Source organism: Nycticebus coucang, chromosome 7 (genome assembly GCF_027406575.1).
Source record: "Nycticebus coucang isolate mNycCou1 chromosome 7, mNycCou1.pri, whole genome shotgun sequence".
NCBI classification, from domain to species: domain Eukaryota; kingdom Metazoa; phylum Chordata; class Mammalia; order Primates; family Lorisidae; genus Nycticebus; species Nycticebus coucang.
In genome coordinates, this window is record NC_069786.1 from 7,889,387 (window position 1) to 7,915,688 (window position 26,302).

Here is a 26,302-nt window from a genome sequence, read left to right on the forward strand (position 1 = left end):
AGCCATTATTTCTTGAAACACTTTTTCAGAACGACTATCTTTCCCCAATTTTGATGACACACATGTCAGATCATTTGTCAAAATCTATCATGGTCATGATGGTTCATTTTATTTTTCAGTCTATTTTTCTATTGTTATATATCGGGTCATTTCTTTTTTTCTGTCTTTAAGTTCACTGATTCTCTCCCCTATAGAATCCATTCTGCAGTTGAGCCCATCTACTGAATTTTTTTTCTTATTTCAGTCATTACATTTTCAGTTTTAAAATTTTCATTTGGTTCTTTACATCTATTTCTTGCTGAGGTTTTAATTTTTTCATTTGTTTCAATCACATTTGTAACTGCTTGTGAAATCATTTTACGATGGCTGCTTTAGAAACTATTTTCCAAAACTATTTATTTTCCAATAATTCCAACATCTTAGCTCAGTGTGGGCATCTGCTAATTGTCTTTTCTCATTCAAATTGATATGTTTCTGATTCTCAATTAACAGAGTATTTTTTGCTTATATCCTGGATATTTCGGTATTTTTCTCTGAGATTTCAGAAGTTACTAAATGCCAGTGGTGGACTAGGAATGCTACCTCCTGACCACCAAGTGGAGGTTGAAGTTCGATCCCCACTGCCCACACTGCAATCGCAGGGATGGTGGACAGAGCGGGGGCATCTTCTAACTGTGGCTGAGGCTTCCCCTCTTGGCTTGGAGATAGGGGGTGCAATTTTTTCTGTTATTTTATTAGGAAAGAGGGTTATTATCTAAAAGTTTTCTGTCTTACGAGGCTTCCTTTCTGATCCTTTAGCTAGAAAGAGCAGGTGTTTCCTATACCTTTTCTTCTTTGTTCCCACTGGCATTTCTAGGTTGCTGGCTTCTCCAGCACTCCGTCTAAGAAGTGAAAAAAAATCATGGAATTCACCACTGTGTTGTTCAAGATCCCTGGCCAGATTGCCTCCTCTCTCCTCCTTTCAGTCTGCTTATGTTTCTTATGTTTACTGTGAAAGTGGATGACTTGAAGCCCTGGCTGAGCTGCCTCCCCCACGTGAGCTCCTTCCTAATGGAGGAGCAAGGCCACCTGCCCACCTGGGCCCCTGCCTCCTTGTCAGCCACTCCCATAGACTGGGAGTCCCTGAAGGGCAATGTCAACAGCTTTTTCATCTTAAATTCCTCAAGGCCCAGGAACAGATCACCAGAACTGGGTCATAGCATCTTTGCTCATCAGCTTTCTTTATAACAACTCTGTCCTCCATCCCTTTCCTGATTGCAGGGTATGGGAGGCAGGAAATGCTCCCTGGCTCCAACCCTTCCTCAGTGGCTGATTCTGGAGAAGCACAGTATCTAGAACAGTGTCCCTGGACTCCTGTGTGCCTGAGATCCCCTGGAGCACTCATTTCTGTGTGACCTCCTGGGCCCATCAGAGAGGTTCTTCTTCTCTAACTTTGCTTTTTAGCTTCCTCAGGAGACTCAAAAACCCAAATAAGAGGTCACCTAAGGGTAAAGGATGTGCTTGCATTTCATGGATGCAATGGGATTCATTGAGAGCTTGTGAGCCTCCCCAGAGCCCAGCACAGGGTGGGGCTTAGCAAAAGGGCCCAGGAAACAGTTGTTGAGTGAACTAACAAGCCATGTCCTACTCCCACTGCTTGCCCGAGTCTAAAAACCTTGTATTATCACAGCAAGTTCTGCCTGCCAAAGACACAGGGCAGAGCAGGTGAGTAATCTGGCCAACATCATGCAGGTTGGAACCTGACACACCAGGAGTGCCGCCTTCTACTCACATGCGTCAGCAGAAATCTCCTTTCCCTGTGGAAAGTGATTTTGAATAATTGTAAGAAAGAGATAGCTTGGTTGCACAGGAGCAAATAAGAAAATAAGTGTGAAACCACTTTGTTAACTTAGAAAGGTTATATAAATCTAAGATACATTCTTTAATAGTATAAATATTCTCATTACTATTTTAATTATAATTGTGATTGCTACAGTGATATATGTACATTCGTGAGCATTTCAGCAGCACTGTGAAGTTCATCAGCCTTTCATTTTAGCCTCCATCCATCAATATTTTTCTTCTGTTCCCCACCCTGTCCCCCAGATTAACCATTAAACCCCGAAGTTTTCTTCCTAAAAATTAGCATTTTGCTTAATACCTGTTCCAAGTCCTGACTATTCTAAACAGAGGGTCTCTAAAATCTGTATGTTTATGACTGGAAAACCTTCGTTATACACTTATATTACTACACAACATTAAATATCCTTCATACAAAATTCATGCTCTAAACTGGTACATTTAGATTGTGAGAATTAGTATTAAGAAAAAATACACACATACTCGCTCTATAAAATATGTATGTGCATATTTACACACACACACATATATGTAAGTAGTTAAAGCCGGGACAAGTAGAATCGGTAGAATTAAAACTCAACCATACAGGGTGCAATTTATTATAAAATTTATGTTGATTCTGAGCTTTCTAGTGGCTAAAGGCAAAAGAGAAACAAGCATCGAGGAAGGAATTAGCTCCTCAGGATAGACAAGCTTAACTAAGAGAAAGTGGGATGGATGGATGGATGGATAGATTCGTTGCCAGATGAATTAATTAAGTCAGTATGGATGGATTCGTTGCTAGATTAATTGACTCACTGAAAAGTTTTCTTCAAAAGCCCGCTTTGGACCCCAAGGCAAGTCTCTCCCTAAGCCTTGCCCACTGTCTTCGCTCCTAGCAGCCACGCCCCTCTCCCCGCCACACCCCGACACCTTCAGGATGCACCTGCTGCTCCAGCACAGACCTCTCTGGTCCCTGGGCCCAGACCTCCCCGGCCTCCCTGACTGCTGTACCCAGGCATCCCACCATCAGTCAAATTGATGTGAGCCCTAAACTCTGTGCATGGTCCCAGCAAGCTGACCAGAACCCTGGAGCTGCTCTGACTCTTCTGCCTCCTAAATGTGCATCTCCCAAATCAGCATGTCCCTGCCCCACCCTGGTAGTCTGTCCTGGGATCTCCTTACCACCCCTGGAATCCCTTCCCCACACTGCAGCAGGGTGGCCCTGCAGAGCCCAGCACCTGCCCCTGCTCCTATTCAGCTCAGCAGTTCCACAGACCCTGAGGGAAAGTCCAGCCTCCTAACCCAGCAAGACAGATCCCACAGCCCACTGCAGGCAGCATGGAGTGTGCCTGCAGACTTGGTAAGGGAGTCAACCAGCTTCAGATCCTGCATGACCTTGAGCAAGTTCCTGGACCTCACTACCCCCAGAACCCTCAGCAATAAACTGGAATACCCAGAGAACCCACCTCATGGGGGTTTATGAGGATTAAATGAGATAACAGATGTACAGATACGTGCAGACGGCTTGCACCTGATGCTCGCTGTTTTTGGCTATTTCTAAGCCATGGCAGCTGCTGGCCCTGTGCCCTCCTTGATGCAGTCTGCTCATGGCTTCACAGGTGACATACCTCAGCAAGGTCTTGAAGAACGAATAGGAGTTTTCTGGAACCAAGGGTAGAAAGACATTCCAGATATAGGGAAGACCCAGAACGAGGCAGGAGGCATGAAGCAGCCCCAGGTAGACTTTGCAGAGCTCCACAAGGAAGACACCAAAACACACACGTCATCAGATCCAGGACGATTAAGATGATGGTGCTGATGACAATGACAGCAGAGGATGAAGAGGAGGGCGGAGGAAAGTTGAGGAAGAAGAAAGAGAAGGAGAAACCATGGACAGAGAAGCAGGGGGAAGGACACAGTCACGGCCCTGGCAGGCACGCTCCTGCCCCCGGGAGCCTGCCCTGTGCCGGGACCACTCCCACCCAGCCGTGTGGATCCCTCCTGCACTTGCCCAGGCCTCTGTTCAACACCTCTGACCAGAAGGGCCTTTCCTGCCCAGCAAATCCAAAACAGCACCATCCTCACCACCGTACACCCCTGCTCCGCCCCATCCCACCTGACGTAGTTCACATGTATTTGTTTATGCCGCGCTCGCTCCACCCGGCTCCCACCTCAACAGAGTTCTCCACGGGTGAGAACCGTGTCTGTCTGGTTCACAGCATCATCCCCAGGGTACTGATCAGTGTCTGCTGCATGTAAGTTCTTAACAATTTGCACCATAAAGACATGGAAGACAGTGGGGGAGGGACTGCCATCATTGTTGTCACCCAGCAGCCCAGATGGTGAGGACACGGCAGCAATCCACGCCAGACAAGGATGATGACAGAGTGGAGCCTCCATGGGGTGGCCTTCAACTCCAGCGAATGCTGGACCCTCCCAGAGTGCTTATAAAAAGTATCAAAGAAATGGTCAGTGTCTGAAGTGGTAGGTGTGCTAACTACCCTGATTTGACCATTACACAATAATGGATGAAGACATCACCTCATGCCCTTGGAATATGTGTAATCACTTTGCGTCAATAAAAGTAAAATACCTATGTCAGGGGCCCACCTGAGCAGCAGCTCCCAAAGCTCTGGAGGCAGGGCTGACATCTCTCAGTCCATTGCAGGCCCCAGGGGATCCTGACTGCCAGCCAAGCTTCATGACCCACTGGGAAGGTGGAGACAGGCTGGGAAGCAAGTGCAAGGCTCAGGCTCCTGGGCTGCTACCTATGACCCTGCCCCTGCCCCTGCCCCTGCCCCTGCCAGGCCTGCGCCTGCCCCACAGTCACCCTCCCTCCCCCACAGGTCTGCAGCCTCTATCCCCAGAAATGTACGTATCCATTAAGGAGGCAAGTGACTTGTCAGGGCTGGGGGAATTGGGGTGCACCCCCCACTGCTGGCACCCTCCGCAGAGGCCCTGAAGGGAGAAAGGAGGTGGTCCTCCTCCCTGAGAGTCCAGCCAGGCCCTCAGGCTCTGAGGCTCTGCCCCCTACCTTTTAGAGGCCTCCTAGGGGCTCTGCCCCAAGGAAGGAGAAATGGGGCTATTTCACTGTTTCTCATCAATTCTGCTAAAATGGAGGTATCCTCCTGCAGAAACTTGTGGTGAGAAAGGCCCAGGATGTGGCTGGAAAAAAAGATGACAGTGGCAGATCAGAGCAGCCAGGAGGGCTTGCTGACAGAGGTGGCACTTCATCTGTGATGCAGAGGCACAGGGAACATCTGGGATGGGTTACAGGACAGAGAGGGCAGTCTGGGGCAAGCCTCAGACTGTGCCCCTGCAAGCCTCCTATTGGTTCCCTCAAGTAGACAGATGAGGATGGAGGGGAGGGTTTCATGAGTGCCCCTCTCGCTGCCCTGTGCTCCTCCCTCCTCTGACCACTGTCCTGATGCCCAGCCCTGGGCCAGCCCCAACCAACAATAGCTGCAACCTTGTGACCTTGCACAGAGCTTCCCCCAGCCTAGCCCTTCTGAAGAACTGGTAGCTCCAGCTGTGGCGGGTGGCAGGACACACGCTGGCCAGGCTTTCCTTGTCAGAAACAAATGGCCACCTGCCACCACTAATGATCTGCTTTCTTCCTGACATAATTTGGTTGGGTGGTTTGATGATTTTTAAAAAGTAAATAAAGTGTTATTTTTTTTTTCAAGTAAAAAAGCTTTAACTTGAACCTTTCTAGTGTGTGACTGGCCCCAGAATTCCTGGACAGCAAAGGAAGGGAGGTCTTGGGGGGGTTCCTGCTAGCTGGAATCCATGTGACAAATGACAGAACCTACTTTTCCAAGTGGCCCAGCCTGGGGACTGATTCTGAGGACAGGTTATGAAACCCCTCTCTCAAAGGCTACCTGGAACTTTAACTGTGAACCCCGCACCAGTTCTCAGCTCACATCTGGAGCAGACATTTTCCTTCTAAAACAAAGTTTGGGTATCCATGTGCCAAAACAAAACAACGCACCAGCCTCTCGGGATGGCGCCATATGAGTCAGCCAGGAAGAATTAGGCAAAAGTCCCAGGGGCAGGAAGCCTTCCTCAGATAAACAACAGCAGCATGAGGATAACAAAATCTCCCTAGAAGGAAACCTTTTATTCTTCTCCCTCCTCCCTTTCCTTCTTGCAACTACTAGGCATGGCTTGGAGGTTCAGCAGCCATCTTGTGGCCATGAGGCAACATGCCCAAGATCAGAGAGCACACAGAGGTGGCACCAGGATGGCAGAGCCTGCCTCCCTCAGGGTATGGCCCAGCATTCCACCCCACTACGGGGGGCCTGCTGTCAGAGGTCTGAGACAAGGGAGCCAGACCCCACCCTAGCCGCTCTCACTGGCCTTCCTGGGACATGAAGCCTGCTGTACCTGTCACCAGCACACTTCTCTGGACTCCCTCCTCAGGGTGCCTTATCTCAGTGACACCCCCCTTCCCAGCACCCCAACTGTGTCTCTTCATCTCCCCCATCTCTCCTCTCCCTGACTTGCCCTTTAAATTTTTGACTCTTCAGAAGTGTCTGCTCCAGAGCCTTTGTGCGGGCCACTCTTTCCGCCTGGACTATTTTTTTTTCCCCCAGGGAATTCCTGGGAGAAATCTTCAAGGGGTGGTCCATTGGTCCAGCTGCCCCATGCGTGCCCTCACCTGGGAGTCCCCCACACCACAGAGTGCTCAGATCTGCCACCTGGCGCTGTTCCAGGAGCTGCAGGTGACTTTGACTACGGACAGGTCTTTACCTTCCCTGCTATGTCCAGCATCAAGCATGGTTCCTGACACATAGTAGATGTCTAAGAAATTGCTGAATATATCAACAGTGTCCCATAACACGATAAGAGCCACAACACAAACAGACCCTCCCCTGATAAGTCTGAGAGGCCTTGGACCTGAGGGACAGGTGGGTATTAACAGGTGGGAATAGCAAAGAAGGATGGTCAGACCAAGGGGACAGAGAACGGTATGCCAAGGCCCAGGGGACAGAGAACAGTGTCCCAAGGCCCTGTGAGGAGGGCTGAGAGTGGAGGTGGTGTGGTGGGGTGGCAGGGCCAGGCCACACCGGCTCTTCATTCTGGAAGCCGTCTAAAGGAGCCACAGGGCACTTGCTGGTGTTTCAGTTTTCAAAGCCCTCTGAGCCCTCGGTGTGGGGGTCCTGGGGGTAGTGTGCCACACCGAACCCCCACAGGAGCCCAAGGAAGAGCAAGAGGACGCTCACCTCTGGGCTCACCTATCCAACAGTTGCGTGTGTGGTGGGCTGTTCACCCCCTGTGACCCCACAAGAAGGATACCGAGGCACAGGCAGCTGAAAACCTGTCTGGGTCACAGGGCTGGTACGAGGTGGGGTCAGGGAGGGGTGGCAGCAGGGGGAGGGAAGTAGCAAAGCACAGGCGCTCACGGAGGGGTGGGTGGATTGGAAATGAAATCTGAGGCAAAGCAGGAACAGTGCTGAGATTTGCTGGCGCTGGGTTGGGTAACCAACCAGTGTACACAGGTCACCTCTTGCCGCCTGTGGGATTAAGTGACTCTCAGTCACCAGAGGTCTTGGCCACAGCTGCTTCCATGCCTTGGCAAGAGCAAGGGGAGAAATGGTTATAATTGAGGACACAGGGACCTGGTCTAGATGGACTGCTTGGGAGAAATTCTTCCACAAAGGGCAGGAGCGGGCAGGTCGGTAGCTAGCATGTGGAGGGAGCACAGGGCAAGGCCCTCTTCTCATGCCGGGGTCAGACACCCCAAGCTGACCTCAGTGTTCTGTCTGCCTTCCTGAGTCCTGCTTTTCCTCCCCTCTCCCCACAGGCAGCTGCTCTGGGAACTCACCGTGTATCACTGCATGCATATTTTACATTTTTACTACATATTGATTCATCCAGAAACATTTTAAAGTCTCATTTTATGGGTTTTTTAATCTTCATTTAAATGATATGATCCTGTTGGTGTCTTCTGGGAACATTCTTTTTTTCACATTATGATTCAGAAGATCTGTCTATGCCAATGACCGTGAATCTACTGTTACCGCCTACAGCAACCTCCGTGTGTCCATCCCCCTCTGTCTTCCTTTGCTTACTGCTGATGCAAGGTTCTGCCTGTGCAGTGTGCTGCAGGGGACATCCCTGGGCCTGCCACCCAGTGCCTGTGCGTTGGTGTTTCTTCTGGGCAGAGACCTGTGGGTGAATGGCTGGGCCATGGGCATCTCCACCTTTACAGGGATTCAGCAGATGCTGTGTCAGCATGCACTCCTGTGGGCAGCTTGGGAAGTCCCTCGCCCCATCCCTTTCTACACTTGGTGTTGCTAGCCTGCTGGGGGTTGTGAGATTGCCAAATTGCCCACTGAAAGGCTTCTATTGAGTGAGGAATTAAATAGGATGGAGAAGTGTAGGGTGGCATGAGGACACCAGATGTGTGCCCTCACCTGGGGAGACAGTAATCTGAGAGGGGGCTTCAGGGGAAACACACACTCTCTATATACAGAACCCTCTTCATATCTATCCAAAGGCCAGCTGGAAACTTCCTGTTTGCGTTTGAAGAGATGACATAGCCTCAGACTTGCCCCCACGCCCTCCCAGCTGACCCCTCCTGCTCCCACTGCTCTGCATGCCCTGAGCAGGTCACTTGCACACTATGTCACTGCTGGGTGTTTACTGACCCAATTTCTGTGCAAAACTTGGAGCTTCACTTCTTGAAGCAGGGACCAGGTTATTATTTCCACAACCCCCAGAACCTCGCAAGGGGCCCGGCACTTACTTGGTGCTCAATAATTTTAGAGCCGCTTTGAGGCTCTGTTATAGCTCCCACCTGCATGTATCTCCTAACAAGCTGAAGATAGGATGCTCTCATTTCAGAAATGCACAATTTAAGAGGAAGGAGCCAAGTGGGAGCAGGAGGATGCATCCTCCTCTAGGAGCATTGAACGTCAGAGCAAGAAGCTCCAGCCTTCTCCTGAGCCTTCAGCCCCACCCTCTCTGGCTCCCAGCTACCTTCGAACTCCTACTTCCTTTCCTGGTTGTAAAATAAATTACTATTCTTTAGCCTTTTCTATAAAAAACTGATTTTTATTCTCTTTGTCCTTTAGAAAATTATTGCATTAATTTATACCACTTCCAATTTTGTTCTGTCTTACTCAGATACAAAGAATTGTTCAGAGAAAAGAAAAAGGGAAAAAGAGAATTCCACGCCAGGCAGGCATTAAACAAGTTCAAATGTCTAAACTGTAAGGGTAGGTATTAGGGGAGTAAAAGTCACAGCAAGACATTCAAGAAAGGCAAAATGGAAATCTAAGGTTAATGACATTGATGGGCAAAACGAAGACGAATTCCCCAATTCCTCTTTTACTTCTGTCTTATAATTCAAGATACATGATTTCCAGGGTAAAAAGAAAGCCTGACATGAGTCAGGAAACCTAGAAAGTCTGTGATGTGTTCTGAGCGTTCGGGTTGGAAAGGACATCTCACGGAGGCAATCTGGAGGGGCTTCCGGGGAGCAGCACCGGTCCATATGCCCTGTCCTCTTAGCCTCCAAATCACCCATGACTTATATGAAGTCATGCAGGAACTGATTTCTAGAATTACATGGAGCTGAAGCTGGATATAAGCTGGGGCTGGACTTAGATGAGGCAGCAGCCATAGGTAAGAGGGAGGACTTAAAGACTAGACTTTGGGACTCTGGAGGATGACCGAACTCAAAGTTCTAACAGTCAGCTGGACAGCCATGAAGACACCTCAGAGAAAGTCTCAGTGGCAAGTCCGTTTGGACAAAGTGCTCCTACTATTGCAGAAATGAAAGATCCAAGGAGAAAACCAAGGAAGTTTCAGAAGCTGTTATCAAAGGGAAAACTTCATACCCCAAGGAGCATCAGTCAATGAGCAGCGCAAGGTGAGTAAAATGTCAGGAGCTCCATCCAAAGTGCTGGGTGTGTCCCTGAGCCTGGTGGGCCAGCAAGGGCTGGGGACAGGGTCAGTTTCCTTCAGACATGGGAGTCTCGAGGTAGGTACACAGTGAGTCACTGGGGGAACTCTGAGCTGCCCCACCAGGTCCCTCCAAATCTGACTTCTGCTAGAGGGTAGATGAGCCAGCAGAGCTCATTTGAATCCACCATTGTAAAGGGGGTATGGAAGGAAAGCGTGTGGTGGAAGACAGAATCCAGATCCCAAAATGCCTGAGATGTGCTGGAGAAATAGGTCAAACCCAGTTAGAATAGCATAGCACTCAGTAAGGGTGAGCACCATCTGCAGACTGATGTCCAGGCCCCTGAGTAAAAGATTAGGAAGAGACAGTGTAGCAAAAGCATGTTTACACTTAAGGGGTTTATTCAAAGAGTCAGCAGAAGTATTTACTCTCAAAGGTTAACACACACTTGGCTACGTTCTGGGAGGCTAGTATCTGGCACAGTAAAGATGTAGTCTTCATAGACTCAGCACTGATGACCCCTCACCTGGACTCAGCCTTGAAGTCCCACCCAGAGAGCCCAGATGGCACATGACTGTGGGCCAAGACCTCCTACCACATGAAGAAAAGTCAAAAAATGGGTTTCATTAGAAACAAGAAGACTAAGAAGGGATGTCAGAGCTAGTTTCACATAAATGAAGGGAGACATGGCAATAAAGATTCAGATGAAAAAATCCCATTCCGAGAAATAACTTCGGCCCATAGAGAGAAGTCCCTAGTACCCATCAGAGCTGCTTGAAAGGAAAGAGCTTCCAGTGAGCAGTGCGTTCTCTAGCAAAAGACACTCTTTCAGGAGACGTGCAGAGGTACTCGGGTGAGGATGGCCCAGAGGAGTGACCATCTTACTTTAAACTCTGGTGACAGATTTTAGCTTTCTGAAAAATTATCCCCAAATATATGTGGATGGTGTTCATTCCCTGACAATGGCAGAGAAATGAAGCGGCATTGTCATCCTTAATCCCCTTCATTAGCTGTCAGAAACCAGAGGAGAAGTAAAATGTGCTTTTTCATGGCAGATACTGTGGCTACATGTTTTTTTTATCTTTAATTTAATCCAAAACAACAACTCTATGAGGTTAGTATTCCTATTCTTTAATAGATCAGAGAACTGGCTGGTAGAGGTTATACAATTTGCATGAGATGGGAAGGCCGTAAGTGAGTGGTTAAAGATTTAAAATGAGGTTCCTGGGAGTTCAGTCCTCTCATGAAGATATTAAAACGTAAAAACTGGGAAGGGCATTGCTCTCACCTTCCAACCAAAAAGTTTTGGATAATTTGCAAAATCACAACTTCTCCTGAATAAATCAGAGAGCTGAAGTTGCATAATAAACAACTAAAGCAAGCTCTAAGGAGAAACAGGCACCTCTAAGGAGAGATGGAGCACAAGCACTTGCTGACTTTCAGCACACAATGGGCACTGTAAATAAGAATTTATTTTAGGTGGCGCCTGTGGCTCAAAGGAGTAGGGCACCGGCCCCATATGCTGGAGGTGGCAGGTTCAAACCTAGTCCCGGCCAAAAACTGCAAAAAAAAATTATTATTTTAAAAATGTAATGAATTACTAAAGGTTGAGTGTACACTAATATGAGAACCCTGCCCTAAAAACAACTGAAAGAATCTGAAGCTTATGTTGCACTGAGAGTGATCACAGCATAAAAAAGGAAAAGCCAAACACAGCTCAACTGGTGACTAGAATGACTCAAATTCTCACATTAAAGTCATAGCCAAAAAAAAAAGAGAGAGAGATTATAACTGGCTTATAGCTTTCATATGAAAGCCAAAAATTAGTTTCATGGTAGGGCTGAGTACATTGGATACTTTTTCTTCCATTCTTGAGATACTTTACTAAGAAGAATATGTTCCAACTAATAAAAAAAAAAAGAGAGAGAGGGGAATATTCATTTTCAGGTATTGACACTGGTGACATCAGTTTCCACTATCCTATTAAAGATACCTGGCTTTCAAACACAAAAAGAAAAAAAAAAAAAAAGATGTACAAAGAAACAAGGGGGAAAACAGTGTTAACAAGAGAATATTTCCATGTGACACGGATATTGAAGCTATCAGACAGGGTATTTAAGATAACTATAATTAATGTGTTAAAAACTCCAGTGGAGAAGGTAAGCAATACGCATGACCAGATGGAGAACTTCAACAGAGCCGTGGAAAGCATAAGAAAGAGGAAAATTGGAATAATAAAAATGAAAAAATAGCAAAGTGGGAAAAATTATTCAAAGCATTGAAGAATAGAATAAATACAGTGGAAGACTGAATTAGTTACTTGAAGATAAGCCGATTTAAAACGCACAAACTAAAGCGCAAAAAGAAAAAAGCAGTGGGAAAAAATAACAGAGTACCCAGAAGCTATAGGACAATATCTAAAATCTAACATATGTGTATTTGGAATCCAAGGAGAAGAAGAGAGAAAAAAAGGGCGGAAAAAAATATTTGAAGATACAGCAGCCAAGTATTTTCCAAAGATAACAACAGACACCAGGCTGCAGATCCGTATACTCTAAGAACATGAAAAAGAATAAATACATTTCAACGATCGCCCTAAATCTAGACATTTCATATTTAAAATGTGGAAAACCAAACATAAAAAGGAAACCTTGAAGGCATCCACCTGGGGGGAAGACATACTACATACACAGAGAAACAAAGATAAGAATCGAGTAAGACTTTTTATCAAAAACTGTACAAGTCAGAAGACAGTAGACTGACACCTTCAAAGAGCTGAAAGAAAAACAATGTCAACCCAGAGCTTTAAAAGACGTCTTTAAAAATGAAAGGAGAAATAAAAACATTTTTGTCAAACAAAACAATACAAAAAATCCATTGCCAGTACATTTTCCCTAAAAGAACAATAAAAGGAAGTTCTTCAGATAGAATTAATATGATATCCAGTTCAACATAATGAAATAAAACATGCTGGGAGTATCATAAATAAAATGTTATAAAAGTTATAATTTTTCTATTGCTCTAAAAGTTAACTTTTATCTAAACCAGGGGTCACCCAAATAAACTAAATTGGGAATGAAGCAGGAGATATCTCTAAAGACCTAGCAAACATCAGAAGAGATAGTTACAGGTAACTCAATATATGTAAATTTGACAACTTAGATGAAATAGGCTGATTGCTCAAAAAATACATACTACCATAACTCACGTAATTTGAAATAAATAATTAAATAAGTCTTCACTTAGGGAATTTAATTCATAATTTAAAACTATCTCTAAAATATCTATGCACAGATAGTTTCACTGGAGAATGCTACCCAACATGTAAAGTGCATGCTACAAAATATTTTCTGTAAAACAAGAGGCGGGAACACTCCCTGATTAACTTATGAAATTAGTATTACCTTGCTACTAAAGCCAGAAAAGGATAGCACACACAAAAAAAGAAAGAAAACTGCAGGCCAGTATCTTTCGTAAATATAGGCACGAAAATGTTTAAGAAAATACTAGCAAATAGAATTCAGTAATATATAAAAATATAAGACACAAGTAGGGTATATTCCAGGATGCAAGATTGGTTCAATACTAAAATCAATTGATATAATCTGTATCAACAGCTTAAAATCGAGATCTTTCTCAACTAGATAGAGAATATCTCCCCCCAAATAAATGAATAACCCAAAAGAACCTCTACAACTATCATTATCCTTAATGGGAAAGACTGAATAGCTTCCCCCTAAGAGTGAAAAAAATGCAAGCATAGCCAGTCTCGCCACTCTTAGCCAACCTAGTCCTAGATGTTCTAGACACCAGAATAAGAGAGGAGCATTTAAATCAAAAAGAAAGAACAAAAACTGTCACTAGATGCAGACGATATCATGATCTCTGTAGAAAATCCTAAGGAATCTATAATAATCATATCCTAGAACTAATAAGTGAGTTTAGCAAGAGCTCAGCTTGTATGATCAACGTACAAAAATGAAATTGAAGTCATGCATTGTTTAATAATGGGGATACAAAATGGGTGAGTTTTGTCATTGGGTGATCATAAGATGTACTCACACAAACCTAGATGGTATTGTTTATCACACATCTACTGTGATAGATCTTATCACTCCAACACTACAAACCTGTACAGCATGTTACTGCACTGGATGCCATAAGCAATTGTAATACAATGGCAAGCATTTGTGTATCTACACATAGAAAAAGTTCAGAAAAAATACAATAAAAAATATTTTTTAAAATTCACCTATGGATACTAACTATGAATGGGACTTGCAGGACTCAAACTTGCTCTAGGTGAGTCAGTGAGTAAATAAGGAGCAAATATAAAGGCCTCGGACATTACTGTACACTACTGTAAGTATACAAACACGGTACACTTAGGCAACACCAAATGTATTTAAATTTTTTCTTCAATAATAAACTAAATTGACTATAATTATTTGACTTTATGAACTTCTAAATTTTTTAACTTTTTGACACTTTTGTAATAATACTTCGAACAAAAAGATACAGATGCACAAAAAATCTTTCTTTATATCTTTATTCTCTAGCTTTTTTCTATTTTCAATTTTCTTTTTATCTTTTAAGCTTTTTTGTTACACATTAGCCTAAGCAAACATAGGGTTCAGGACCATCAGTATCACCTCCACATCTTGTTCCACTTCTGAAGGAAAGTCTTCTGGAACAATAACATGCACAGAGTTTTCACCTCCTATAATAATGTTTTCTTCTAGATACCTCCAGAAGGACCTGCCTGAGGCTGTTTTATAGTTAACGTCTTTTTTTTTTTTGTAGAGACAGAGTCTCACTTTATGGCCCTCGGTAGAGTGCCGTGGCCTCACACAGCTCACAGCAAACTCCAACTCCTGGGCTTAAGCGATTCTCTTGCCTCAGCCTCCCGAGTAGCTGGGACTACAGGTGCCCGCCACAACGCCCAGCTATTTTTTGGTTGCAGTTCAGCCAGGGCCGGGTTTGAACCCGCCACCCTCGGTATATGGGGCCGGCGCCTTACCAACTGAGCCACAGGTGCCGCCCCAACGTCTTTTTTAATAAGTAGAATGAGTACATTCCAAAACAAAAATAAGCCAGGTGCAGTGCCTCATTCCTGTAATCCTAGCACTCTGGGAGGCCAAGGTGGGTGGATTGCTTGGGCTCATGACTTGGAGAACAGCCCAAGCCAGAGTGAGCCCCCATCTCTAAAAATAGCTACACATTGTGTTGGGCACCTATAGACCCAGCTGCTTGAGAGGCTGAGGCAAGAGGATCACTTGAGCCCAAGAGTTTGAGGTTGCTGCGAGCTATGACACCACAGCACTCTACCCAGGGTGAGAAAGTGAAACTCTGTCGTGAAAATAAATAAATAGGGGGTGGAGACAAGATGGCTGACTGAAGCCAGCTTTCTACAGAGGCTCCCGTCCACAAGGAGTTAAAGGATAGAAATTTAGCAAGTAACCTGGTGGATTAGAGATGCACCGAGGGAAGGTTGAAGAACGCACATCAACCCCGCTGAGGCGAGCTGCAACCCCAAGGACACAAACAAAAGGTACAAAATCCATAACCAAGCAGATGTGAGTCCCCTCCCACATGAGAACAGCTTGGAGTGCCCCACAAACAAATGAGCAGAATTCAAAGGTCCTCCCACTACACTCCACGGGAGAGACCCTCCAAAAACTGGACCTACCTCCCCTACCAGGGTGCCACGGTGTTCTTCTGCCAGGCATAAAACTGTATAAAACTATATATATTCCCTACCTGCAGTTCTGAGCTCCCAGCACTCCCCTCCACTCTCACTCTGAGGTCTGGAGGCCTGTCCCCCAGGAGTCCAGATTCTTGGGTGATTGCTTGAGGGGTGTGGACAGTGCCTAGACTTCAGCTGGTCAGTGCTGATTCTGTGGCACAGGAGTGAGGAGAGGACAGTCGGCTAAGAGGGAACCACAGCGGAGCGGCGGTGCCCCGAGGTACAGAGCAGCAGCCATTTTTGGCAAAAATAGGGCTCACTCCAGGGTATTCCAAAGCCACACCCCCTGTCTCCCTGGGCAACTAGAGGAGGCCGGGCATATTCTCAGGTGGCATCCACCACAGAACACATCTGGGACAGATACGAAGGCCCTGTGAGTAAAGGGTTTGCCTGAGGTGGTACCAGCCTGGGTAGAGCACAATGACTAGAAAATGCATGCGCAGAGCTGGGAAATTCCCAGGGCTGGGCTGACCCAGAGGAACACTTTACTGACCCTAAGACACACCCGGCCCTCAGGGGATTGTCAGCCTATAGACAAAGGAAGGCAGGAGGCTAGAACTGACAGCTAACCGAATACAAACCTGCAGGAGCAAAGACAGGGCCTGAAGTGAAAGCTCTGGGAACTCAAAACAGCTTCTCTTCTGCAGGGGAATTTAGCAAGGACAGAAACAAATTCCCACAAAGTTGTTCTGTTCTGTTCTGTCAGTAATATCAATCAGGGATGGGGCTGGAACTGAGTGAACACCCCCCAGCCTCCATTAAGGACCCAAGGTTGTCAGGCCTCACCTCCCCCTGCTGGACAGAGGCAGAGTGCAATGGCCTGGCTAAGCAGATATAGATTTCCATGTGATTGAGGCAGGTACAAATCCCTGGAGTATCAGTTCACTAGAGGCAACTGGGTCACAGCCCTGTGGGGCTATCAGTGCCAGGGTGTGACAGAGGTGCCAGGTGGGAAAGGAGGCATCAACCTTCCCAGACTAATCCATTTGCTGGGTGGGTCCTCCTGACTTCACAAAGCACTGGAGCAAGTCATATCTTAGTTGTCACTAGACCCCTTTGATCCAGTTGCCAGAGACCTTTTAAACTGTCCCACCTGAGACAGGTGCTCACTGAGACAATTGATTTGGACCTTTTGAACTGAGCCAATCGCCCGAGGACTATTCAAGTGGTGGACTATTCAAGCCCTGAGTGTGTGGTTGTAGGAAAGATTTATTTTCCTTTTCCAAATGTTGCCTGTGGGGGGGCGGGATGCCTTAATTGCTGGTATTTCTCCACAGCTGAGACTTCAACCCAGAGTAACTGTTTCACTAGAATCAGACAGAGACCAGCTGAAAACAAGACAGAAACACTTAGCCCCACCACAACAAAAAGGTCCCCAGTATCTCAGGCCATAGCACTGTATGGGTCCTCGACAAATCTCTGGGGGAAAAATCAAGTGGTGTAAAATAATCATGGGGTGGAATCAGTGGAAAAACTGTGACAACATGAATAACCAGAATATATCAACCCCCCCAAGGATAGATATGGCAGATGTAACTGAAGATCCCATTCATAAACAACTGGCCGAGATGTCAAAAATCAAATTCAGAAGTTGGACTGCAAACAAGATTAATAGAACGGAGGAAATTTTTGAATTAGAAATTTGAGCAGCAATTCAAAAGTCGGAATTAGAAATTCAAGGAGAAATTCAAAAGTTGTCTCAAGAACGTATCGACTTTAAAGACAAAACAACCAAAGATTTTGATGCACTAAAGCAAGAATTTGCAGCCCTCATAGATCTGAAAAATACCGTAGAATTCCACAGTAACAGAGTGGAACAAGCAGAAGAAAGGATTTCTGACATTGAAGACAAAGCATTTCAATGCTCCCAAACTCTCAAAGAAGAGAAATGGAGAGCAAAAACAGATCATTCTCTCAGAGAGCTCTGGGATAATTCAAAGAAGGATAAATCCGCCTCATTGGAATCCCTGAAAGCAATGAAGTGGCCTTGCAAGGCAGAAAGGCCCTTCTCCATGAAACTATGAAAGAAAATTTTCCAGACATGCCAAGAGATTCTGAAATTCAGATAGCAGACAGTTTCAGAACCCCAGAACGACTCAATCTGAAAAAGACATTCCCCAGGCATATCATAATTAACTTCACTAAGGTTAATATGAAGGAGAAAATTCTGACAGCAGCCAGACATAAGAAATCCATTACCTGCAAAGGGAAGAATATTAGAATGACTGCAGATTTCTCTGATGAAACTTTTCAAGCCAGAAGAGGGTGGTCATCGACTTTTAATCTCCTAAAGCAAAATAACTTTCAACCCTGGATCCTGTATCCAGCTAAACTGAGTTTCATTTATGATGGAGAAATTAAATACTTTAATGACATTCATATGTTGAAGAAATTTGCCAAGATAAAACCAGCTCTTCAGGATATTCTCAGACCTAACCTCCATAATGACCAGCTTATCCTCTACCACAAAAGTAAACTCACTCAAAAATTTTGATCAAACACCAACTTCCACAGTGGCAAAAGGTTTAAAAATGTCCACTGGACTTTTGAAAAACTCGATATCCAAAATTTTACCAGACTTATCAATATTCTCCATTAATGCGAACAGCTTAAACTGTCCTCTAAAGAGGCACAGGTCAGCTGACAGGATAGAAAAACTCAGGTCAGATATTTGCTGAATACAAGAGTCACATCTTACCTTAAAAGACAAATATAGACTCAGGGTGAAAGGATGGTCATCCATATTTCAGGCAAATGGTAATCAGAAAAAACAGGTGTTACAATTTTACTTGCAGATACAATAGGCTTTAAACCAACAAAAGTAAGGAAGGATAAGAATGGTCACTTCATATTTCTTAAGGGTAACACTGAATATGATGAGATTTCAATTATTAATATCTATGCACCCGACCAGAATGTGCCTCAATTTATAAGAGAAACTCTAACAGACATGAGCAACTTGATTTCCTCCAGCTCCATAATAGTTGCAGATTTCAACACTCCTTTGGCAGTGTTGGATCAATCCTCCAATAAGAAACTGAGCAAAGAAATTTTAGATTTAAAGCTAACCATCCAACATTTAGATTTAGTAGACATCTGCAGAACATTTCATCCCAACAAAACTGAATACACGCACTTCTCATCAGCCCACGGAACATACTCCAAAATCAATCACATCGTGGGTCACAAGTCTAACCTCAGTAAATTTAAAGGAATAGAAATTATTCCTTGCATCTTCTCTGACCACCATGGAATAAAAGTTGAGCTCAGTAACAACAGGAATCTGCATACTCATACAAAAACATGGAAGTTAAATAACCTAATGCTGAATGATAGCTGGGTCAGAGATAAGATCAAGAAGGAAATTGCCAAATTTTTGGAACAAAATGACAATGAAGACACCAATTATCAGAACCTCTGGGATACCGCAAAGGCAGTCCTAAGAGGGAAATTTATAGCACTGCAAGCCTTCCTCAAGAGAACGGAAAAAGAGGAAGTTAACAACTTAATGGGACATCTCAAGCAACTGGAAAAGGAAGAACATTCCAATGCCAAACCCATTAGAAGAAAAGAAATAACCAAAATTAGAGCAGAATTAAATGAATTTGAAAACAAAAGAATTATACAACAGATCAATAAATCAAAAAGTTGGTTTTTTGAAAAGGTCAATAAAATAGACAAACCTTTGGCTAACCTACCCAGGAAAAAAAGAGTAAAATCTCTAATCTCATCAATCAGAAATGACAAACATGAAATAACAACAGACTCCTCAGAAATTCAAAAAATTCTTAATGAATATTACAAGAAACTTTATTCTCAGAAATATGAAAATCTGAAGGAAATTGACCAATACTTGAAAGCACATCACCTTCCAAGACTTAGCCAATATCAAGTGGAAATGTTGAACAGGCCCATATCAAGTTCAGAAATAGCATCAACCACACAAAACCTCCCTAAAAAGAAAAGCCCGGGACCAGATGGCTTCACATCAGAATTCTACCAAACCTTTAAAGAGGAATTAGTACCTATATTGCTCAACTTGTTCCAAAATGTAGAAAAAGAAGGAAGACTACCCAACACGTTCTATGAAGCGAACATCACCCTGATCCCCAAACTAGGAAAAGACACAACAAGAAAACAAAATTATAGACCAATATCACTAAAGAATATAGATGCAAAAATATTCAACAAGATCCTAACAAACAGAATCCAGCAACACATCAAGCAAATTATACATCATGACTCAGTCAGTTTTATCCCAGGGTCTCAAGGCTGGTTTAATATACATAAATCTATAAGTATAATTCAGAATATAAACAAATGAAAAAACAAAGACCATATGATTCTCTCAATTGATGCAGAAACAGCTTTTCATAATATCCAGAATCCCTTCGTGATCAGAACACTTAAGCAAATTGGTATAGAAGGGACATTTCTTAAAATGATATAGACCATCTACAGCAAACCCACAGCCAATATCATACTGAATGGGGTTAAACTGAAATCATTTCCACTCTGATCAGGAACCAGACAAGACTGCCCATTGTCTCCATTGCTTTTTAACATTGCAATGGAAGTTTTAGCTATTGCAATTAGGGAACAAAAGGCAATCCATATAGGGTCAGAAGAGATCAAACTTTCACTCTTCATAGTTGATATGATTGTATATCTGGAAAACACCAGGCATTCTACTACAAAACACTTAGAAGAGATAAAGGAATACAGCAGCATCTCAGGTTACAAAATCAACATTCATAAATCGGTAGCCTTTATATATACCAACAATAGCAAGCTGAAAAAACAGTTAAGGACTCTATTCCATTCACATTAGTGCCAAAGAAGATGAAATATTTGGGAGTTTATCTAACAAAAGATGTGAAAGATCTCTATAAAGAGAACTATGAAACTCTAAGAAAAGAAATAGCTGAAAATGTTAACAAATGGAAAAACATACCATGCTCATGGCTGGGAAGAATCAACATTGTTAAAATGTTCATACTACCCAAAGCAATACACAATTTTAATGCAATCCCTATTAAAGCGCCACTGTCATACTTTAAAGCTCTTGAAATAATAATACTTCGTTTTATATGGAATCAGAAAAAAACCTCAAATAGCCAAGACATTACTCTGAAATAAAAACAAAGCAGGAGGAATCATGCTACCAGACCTCAGACTATACTATAAAATGATAGTGATCAAAACAGCATGGTACTGGCACAGAAACAGAGAAGTAGATATCTGTGAACTGGCTAGCAACCTGTAGATGACTGAAACTGGACCCACACCTTTCACCTTTAACTAAGATAACTCGCACTGGATTAAAGATTTAAACTTAAGACAGGAAACTATAAAAATACTAGAAGAGAATGCAGGGAAAACCCTTGAAGAAATTGGTTTGGGTGAGTATTTTATGAGGAGGACCCCCCCGGAAATTGAAGCAGCTTCAAAAATACACTACCGGGACCTGATCAAACTAAAAACTTCTGCACAGGCAAGAATACAGTAAGAAAAGAAAGCAAACAGCCCTCGAAATAAAGCAGATATTTGCAGGTTATGTCTCCGACTAAGGATTAATAACCAGAATCCACAGAGAACTCAAACGTATAAGCAAGAAAAGAACAAGTGATCCCATTGTAGGCTGGGCAAGGGACATGAAGAGAAACTTCTCTGAAGAAGACAGGCGCATGGCCTATAGACATATGAAAAAATGCTCATCATCTTTAATCATCAGAGAAATGCAAATCAGAACTATTTTGAGATACATCTAACTCCAGTAAGAGTAGCCCATATCACAAAATCCCAAGACCAGAGATGTTGGCGTGCATGTGGAGAAAAGGGAACACTTCTACACTGCTGGTGGGAATGCAAATTAATACATTCCTTTTGGAAAGATGTTTGGAGAACACTTAGAGATCTAAAAATAGATCTGCCATTCAATCCTATAATTCCTCTATAGGTATATACCCAGAAGACCAAAAATCACATTATAACAAAGATATTTGTACCAGAATGTTTATTGCAGCCCAATTCATAATTGCTAAGTCATGGAAAAAGCCCAAGTGCTCATCGATCCACGAATGGATTAATAAATTGTGGTATATGTACACCATGGAATATTATGCAGCCTTAAAGAAAGATGGAGACTTTACCTCTTTCATGTTTACATGGATGGAGCATGAACATATTCTTCTTAGCAAAGTATCTCAAGAATGGAATAAAAAGTATCCAATGTACTCATCCTTACTGTGAAACTAATTTATGAAAGCTATAACCCAGTTATAACCTAAGAATATGGCGAAGGGGGAGAGGGATGGGAGGGAGGGGGGAAGATGGGCGGAGGGAGGGTGATTGGTGGGATTACACCTGCAGTGCATCTTACAGGGGTACATGTGAAACTTTCTAAATGTAGAATATAAATGTCTTAACACAATAACTAAGAAAATCAGGAAGGCTATGTTAACCAGTGTGATGAAAATGTGTGAAACCATCTATAAAACCAATGTATGGTGCCCCATGATAGCATTAATGTACACAGCTGTGATTTAATAATAAAAAGAAAAAAAAGAAAGAAGTAAAATAAAATAAAAACAAAAATACAGTTTAGCAAATACATAAACTAGTATCATTATCAGGTATTATATTCTACACACAATAATGAGCTGTACTTTAATATTGCTATGACTTGCATCATAGTAGGCTTACTTACACCAGCATCACTACAAACATGTTAATATTGCATTTTGCTACAACACTGTGATGGCTACAACATCAGTAGGTGACAGAAACTTTGTGGCTCCCTTTTAATCTATGGGACCACCATTGTATATGCAACCCATCATTGATCAAAACATTATTATACAGCACATGACTGTGTATTTTATTCTAGCAATAAACACTTCTCACCTAAATCAACCACAAGATTCCCAGAAGTGATCAAGGAAAACAGTAATGTCTCAGGGTATAAAATCTATGTCCATAAATCAGTAGCTTTTGTATAACAGTCAGGTTGAAAAGTTAATCAAAGACACAATTCCCTTCACAGTAGTTTCAAAGAAAATGAAATACCCAGGAATATACCAAACAAAAGAGGTGAAGGACCTCCATAAAGAAAATTATGAAACCCTAAGAATAGAAATAGCAGAAGACATTAAAAAGTGGAAGAACATACCATGTTCTTGGCTGGGAAGAATCAACATTGTTAAAATGTCTATACTACCCAAAGTAATCTACAGGTTCAATGCCATCCCCATTAAAATACCAACATCATACTTTGAAGACTGGAAAAAGTAGTTCTACCTTTCATACAGTAGCAGAAGAGAATCCATACAGCCAAGGTAATTTTTAGTGATAAAACAAAGCTGGAGGCCTCACTCTTCCAGAATTTAGACTATATTACAAGTCCACAGTGACCAAAACAGCATGGTATTGGCACAAAAATAGAGATACAGATATATGGAACAGAGTAAGAAACCAAGAGATGAATCCAGTCTCCACTTGCCACCTGACCTTTGATAAATCAAGGCACACTATGAGGAACAGAATCCCCATTCCATAAATGGTTTGGAAGAACTAGATAACCACATGTAAAAGACTGAAACGGGACCCACACCTTTCACCACTTACAAAAATTGACTTAAGATACATAAAATATTTAAATGGAGGAGTCCCTACTATTGAAGAAAATAAAAATAAAAAAAAAGAATACAACAAAACAAAACAAATCAAAACAAAGAAAATAAAACTAAGGAAAAAATGAAAAAAAAATATATATATATATGTATCACCTGGACACCAGGTAGTTCTGTGGTGTTAGGAGATGGAGAACACACATGCTGGTTTTGCTACATAAGATGGAAGCTGGAAGTCACTCTCTAGTTGCAGAGGACACTCAGTCCTGTCTTCCTGACTTACTTGCCCTCAATCAGAGCTTCATCACTTCATCAGTATTTGGTCCCCGCAGGATTGGTGTCCTGAAAGTTCTCACCAGTTTCTCAGGTGGCACATCAAACAGTCCCCCTGACCACAAGGTGGCCTTCCCAGGGATGGTTGCCCAAGCTAAGCAGGCACACCAGAGCTGGCCATGCACTAGGACCCTGAGGACTATTTTTCCCATGGAGCCTTCCCACAGTGATGGTGCCCTGCTAGCAGCTGAGCCAATGTGAGATCCACCCCACCCAGTATTCACTCCCAGCCACCTTATGTTCCTTGAGTTCAGTCATCCTTCCAAGGCAGCTCCAGAGAGCTGCTCAGTCAGAATCAAAAAACTGCGGTGTAGCCCTTTCCTGTCTCTAGTGTCCATGGGAGAGCCAGCCAACTGGCTTCAGCCAGCACTTGGGAACCTGCCCTCTGTGCTGGTCTTCCTCAGCTCCAGGCCTCCTCACTGGCTCCTGGAGTCTCCTACTGCTTCTGTGCCCCTGGAGTGAAATTTCTGGGTAGGTTCCCCCAGCCAGAGATGGCTAGAGTCCTCTCTCACCTGGCCCTGTCTCCTGGCAATGGCTGGTACAGAGATATCTCTAGTCTGCCATCTTGCTCCATCCCCTCTTCCTCAAGGAATCTTCTTCGTTAAAAATGTATATAATGCATATCCATTGTGTATATAATGCACAAAGAAAATAAAAGTTTTGCATAAGCAAAACATACAAAAAATAAAAACAAAAATATCTCAGCCTATATCTCAAACTTTACATTAACTCAGAGGCTTTTTCATGTAAAATATAAAAGTATAGAACTGTTAAAAAATAGAAGAGAATCTTTGGGCTCTAGGGCTGGACAAAGAGTTCTTATATTTGACACCTCAAAGCATGACCCACAAAAGAAAAAAATTGGTAAATTGTACTTCATTAAAATTAAAATGTTTGCTCTGAGAAAGACCTTGTTAAAGGGATTAAAAGATAAATTGTGTACTAACAGAAATTGTAGCCTACACATCTGACAAGGATTAGTATCAAGTATATATAAAGAATTATCAAAATTCAACAGTAAAAAATGAAACAATCTATTTAAATATGGGTAAGGACTTTTACCAAAAAGGATATAGAAATGGAAAATAAGCACAAGACTAACCATTTGGAAAATACAAATTAAAACCACAGTGAGATGTCACTATACATCTATCATAAGATCAAAAAATAAAAATGACAACAGCAAATGCTGGTGAGGAGGCAGAGAGATTGCATCACACATTGCTGATGTATGACAGTAAAATGGAACAGCAACTCTAGGAAACAGTTGTACAATTTCTTTAAAAACTAAGCGTACAACTACCATACAGATCAACCACTGCACACTTGGGCATTTATCTTAAAAAATTAATACTTACGGGTGGTGCCTGTGGCTCAAAGGAGTAGGGTGCCAGCCCCATATGCCGGAGGTGGCAGGTTCAAGGCCAGACCCGGCCAAAAAAAAAAAAAATTAATACTTGTGTTTAGACAAAAACCTGTCCAGAGATGATTTTCAACATTGTTCATAATAAGAGAAAACTGGAAATAATACAGATGTTCTTTGGTGAGTAGTTGAACAAATTGGTACTTCCACACCATGGAAAACTATTCAGCGATAAAAAGGAACAAACTATTATATGCAACAACCTGGATGGATCCCCAAAGATCTATGCATGAAAAAAAAACAACAATTTTAAAACATTATATACTGCATGATACGGAACTTACAGAAATGACAAAATTGTAGAAATGGAGAATAGACGAGCTTTGGTCAGGTTGAAGAACAGGGCTGGGCATTTCAAAAGGAAGGCATCTCTGCCTCAACCTGGCACCTGTCCCCATCAGCATCATGGCGGGCCTGGGACAGACAAGGGCTCCTTTCAACAGAACCAGAACTTGTCTCTGGCTAAAGGGGACCTCCACGCTTTGTCTATAGAAGTAGAATAAGAGAGGTTTGATTTAAGCATACAGGTGTTTCAATAAGTTCTCACTGAAGATGATAAGAGAGAGAGGCTTTCTCCAAATTATTGAGAACACCCTGCAATGTAGAATAGTTCCAATAGTTCAGGTCCACCAGGAAACTTCTACATGTACAGTCAGGTTCCTGAAAGCCTGGAAGATGAGACTGCAGCCCCACACACCGAGACCAGTACTCAGTCTTTTTGAACAGGAATAGCAGTCCTCCCATGCAGATTCATTGATCAAAAGGAGATAGGGGATAGAACAGAAATAATGCTTCAATTCCATAAAGTGTAGCTCTCAACTTGTTTAAATTCCAGGACTGTCTTGGCAGTGGAGCTTCTCTAGAAATCAAAAAAAGGCAAATCCTACCCCCACTACGGGGAATATGTACTGTCATTCCTGGAGACAAGGGGCAAATGAGCTCACCCGTGGGTGGCCATTCAGGTGGCCAGGGATGCAGGTTAGGGGGCTGCGAGGGCCTCAGGGTCAATTCCCACCCACCTGGATGACTGACAGAGAAACTGAAGTCCACTGTTATTCAGCCAAAGCATACATCTGCAATCTTTCCAGAACGATTCTCTTAGTCCTGTCCTCTCTGGGCTTGTGTCGAGCAGCTCTGGCTCCACACGGTGCTGTCCTCAGCCCTCCTGCTGTAGAGCTGGAACTTTGCAGGCCCTGAAGGAGACAAGCAGGAGGAAGCAAGCCTGGGCCTTGATCTCACAGAGCTGGGGTATATGGGATGAGGAGTGGAACTCCCAAGGAGACAGAGGGAACCTTATAACACCTACCTTCAGCAGGACCTGGTGCTGGGACTGACTCCCAACTGCAGGTGCTCCAGGAAACCCCCCTAGTGGGAACCACAGTGCACAGGTGCAGGAAAGGCAGGTCACCCGCAGCCCAACACTAATGCTTTGTGTT